Below are 4012 nucleotides of genomic sequence, written 5' to 3'. Positions count from 1 at the left end.
CTCTTTGTTGATGAACATTTGGGTTGTTTCCACCTTCTGGTTATTCTAAATAGTGCTGTTACAAACACATGAGTGCATGTTCTTGTTTGAGCACTTGTTTTCAACTCTTTGAGGGTCATATGGTGATTCTATGTTTAACTCCTTGAGAAATTGTCAAACTGTTATCCACAGTAGCTGCACCATTTTACATTTTCATCAGCAACATACAAAAGTTCCAGTTTCTCACATGTGTGCTAACACTTATCTTTTGTTTTGTTTTTAAATTTTATTGTATTCCAGACATCCTATTGGGTGTGAAGTGGTACCTTATTGTGGTTTTGATTTGTATATCCTCAATGACTAATGATGTTGTATATCTTTTCATGGGCATTTGTAAAGTCTTAATATTTTTATTTCATCCTGCATCTTAGGTACATGGCAGAGTTTCTCATCTGATGGAGCATAGCATAGTCACAGATATGCTAAATTATTGACATCCTTAGCCTGTACCAGGGGAGACATAAGTGGCCAGAGTCCATGGGGTCATTCATCTCAGGCTGTGAGCAGGATCCTCCACTTTCTCCACTGGGCCATATAGTTTTATCATTTTTGATGTGTGCCAATAAATGAACAATTTGGGGAATACTGGTTTAAGGGGGTGTAGAAAACCATAAGCATCTTGATCTGTCTTAGTTAATGGAATAACAAATCGACTCAGAGATGTTTTATAGAACTGGAATTTAATTTTTTCAGAAATCATAACACAAGACTTTCTATAATGGCTCAGTGAGAATAGACATCCTTAGACCACATTCCTAAAAAGGGCATTGTGTTAATGTAACTAGGATAGAAAAGTCTAGTGATATAGCAATCATGATAAATCTTCTAACTTGGGGAATTTGAATCTTCAAAATGGCATATTATATAGGAATACTTAAAACACTAAAATGCAAAGCACTATGTATTTATTTTATATCATGACTTATGAGAGACAGATATTTTGGATAAAAATCCCAATTCTAGGCAATGTGAGGATCATCTGTCTAAGGTTAACGTTAGGCATGGTTAATGACAATACTTTGATAGCTTAACTTATCAGATATTCCATATAAGTGGTGCCAAATTAATAGTGATATAGATCGGACCAATCGTGGCTGGGACTCAGGGATAAGGATAACCACAAGGGTGGGTTAGGGGGTTGGGCATTATCCGATAAGCAGAAAATCCAAAGAAGTACCAGGAGATAGGCAACTGGTATCAGGGAGGACTAGCAGAAAAGAGGAAGCATTAGTTCATGAAAAAGACTGAGGATGCCAGAAAGCAGTCAAAGTAAAACCTTGGGACATCCCAACAACCATCTTTCTCATTGTATCTTCACATGTGGAAAGCCTAGAGAGAGATCCCATGTCTCCCCTTCTTTTTGTAAGGGCATTAATCCCATTGTGAGGGCCTGTCATTACCTAATCTAACACCAATCACCTCCCAAAGGCCTCACCTCCAAATACCATAACATCAGGGGTTATAATTTCAACATATGAATTCAACATATGAACACAAACATTCAGTCCATAATAGGCAGTGACCCCCCCTCCCCAAATCACTGGTCCCTAAGTGACTGACCATAGGATAAACTGAAATACTGGGGTGATGCTGAGCCAATAAGTTAATGTCTTTAAATGGAATTGGGAATCATAACTCAAATGAGCTTGCAACCTTATGCCCTATTTAGAGTTATGTACAAGAGCATTTAGTTGCATTTTGAAATCCTTGTAAAGCTTCCTCCGACAGGGACTAGATGTCATCATATTGGATTTCTGGGCAATAAATGAAAGATGTGATACTGGATGCTCTTGGTGATGGAGAAAGCTTTGAGACAGGCCACCCCAAGTCAGGGTCTCCAGCTCAGTTCAGTCCTGGAGGGCAAACAGAAAGCGTTGATAAGTGTTAGATTTTGTGGCTCCAGGGAAACCTCATTCGAACAAGATTCAGACACTCGCATCAAGGGTCCTGTTGACCAAGTCAACCCATCATTAATACCCAGAATCTGGGTATTAATCCACAGCTCTTTTCCCCACCCAGGATGTTTCTATGCTCAGAGAAAACAGAAAATGTAGCTCTTTTATGCAGTTATATCGGATTAAAATGAACCTCAAAGACAACCTATGGCCAATGAAATCTAGAACATAAAGACTAGTATGTCAGCCAGAGAGTCAGCAAGCTGATGCAAACCGCACTCCATACTCAGATGTTCAGTCCTTATTGACAGCCTTCTTCTCTCAACCCTGGCATGGAGCCCCTCACAATTCAGAGCCCAGGGGAATGGAAAGTTTTTAGCTCTGGTACCTTTCCCCCCGCTCCCCCCCCCCCAAAAAAAAAAAACATGTATTTTTCTGGGCAAAGAGTCAGTGTGAATTGCAACCAGGAAGGGAAATGTATTGGATAAAATACACTTCAGATAAATATTTTCTAATGATCTACAGGGTGAATGGTGCTACGGAATGTTTGCAGGTCATTAGAAAATGGCTGGCCATCTACCCTCCCTTGTGATAGATTGTGACACAGAAAAACCTCCCTCAGAAGTGGATGTGTCGTCATGGCATCCTGAACACGACCTTGCATTTCCTAACAATGCCGTTTTCCAGAAGAAATTAAGTTATTTCATTTCTTAGCTAAGTGATAGCATGCATGAATATGGTATAAAACCTGGCTTCTGGAGATGACACACAAATAAGTAGTAAATCCTCTTGCGAAACCGATACTAGAATATTATTAGATAATTTAATAGCCTTTAGTCCTCAAATCAAATCTCATAAGAACCAGTTTCTAGAAGGAAACCTAGCAAAGAGAAAGGGAAGAAAACAAAAACAGCAATGTCAACAGCAAAATCTTGTATGTAGCATCATTTTGTGCTATCATGAGAATATTTCTTTAGAAAATAAATATCTCATCAGGGTGGTAGAAACAATTTTGCAAGTTTGCTATAAACACTTTTTTAAGTTTCTACAAATAATTGTTCTATAAATAATTTCTACAAAATTAACACTATTCTGTAATGCAGCTTTCCTAATGAGGGCCAGTTTTATTTCAGAAATTATTAAAAATATTTTTTTCTTTTTGTATTCATGCCCCTGGGTTAGTTATTATGTATCTAATAAGGTGAAGATGGAGTCTTTACCTAAGAAATTATTTGGGATCATTTAAGCCTCAAAGTTTATTTTTTGTCAGTTTGACTATTGATCACATTAATCACAATAGTGACCACATTAACCATTTCATTGCCAAATTTCTTCTTCACACTATTTTTTTTTAGTGTGTCAGTGTGGGTATAGTATTTGTGTGGTTTGTTTGTGGTATATGTGTGGTGTGTTGGTATATGTGAGATGTATGTGTAGTGTGTTTTTATTTTAAGTGTGGTGTATGTGTGCATGAAACATATGCGTGGTGTAGTGTGTAATGTGTGTGTGGAATATGTATGGTGTGTTATATGTGCGGTTGTGTGTGCTTTATATGTGCTGTGTCTGCTTGATATTTCTGTTGTGTGTGTTGATGTGAGGTCATGTTGCTGTGTATGTGGTACACGTGTGAATAGTTTATTGTATGAGTATAAGGTGTGGATTTGTGTGCATGGTATGTGTGGGGAATGTGTGGTGGGTGTGTTGGCAATATATCTGGTGTGGGTGTGGTATATATGTGTGGTGTATGTGGGGTGTGTGGTGTATGTATCTGTGTAAGTGTATGCGTGAGGTGCGTGTGAGGTGGGCGTGAGGTGCATGTGAGGTGTGCGTGAGGTGCATGTGTGGTGTGCATGAGGTATGTGTGAGGTGCGTAAGGTGTGCGTGTGGTGTGCATGAGATGTGCATGTGGTGTGCATGCGGTGTGCGTGAGGTGCGTGAGGTGGGTGTGTGGTGTGTGTGAGGTGTGCGTGAGGTGCGCGTGTGGTGTGCGTGAGGTGCGTGTGTGGTGTGCGTGAGGTGTGCGAGGTGTGCGTGTGGTGTGCGTGAGGTGTGTGTGTGGTGTGCGTGAGGTGCGCGTG

Source organism: Mirounga leonina, unplaced genomic scaffold (genome assembly GCF_011800145.1).
Source record: "Mirounga leonina isolate KUSES-001 unplaced genomic scaffold, KU_Mleo_1.0 Mir_128, whole genome shotgun sequence".
Lineage (NCBI taxonomy): Eukaryota > Metazoa > Chordata > Mammalia > Carnivora > Phocidae > Mirounga > Mirounga leonina.
The sequence above is the reverse complement of the archived record's forward strand: the minus strand, read 5'-3'. Positions refer to the sequence as shown.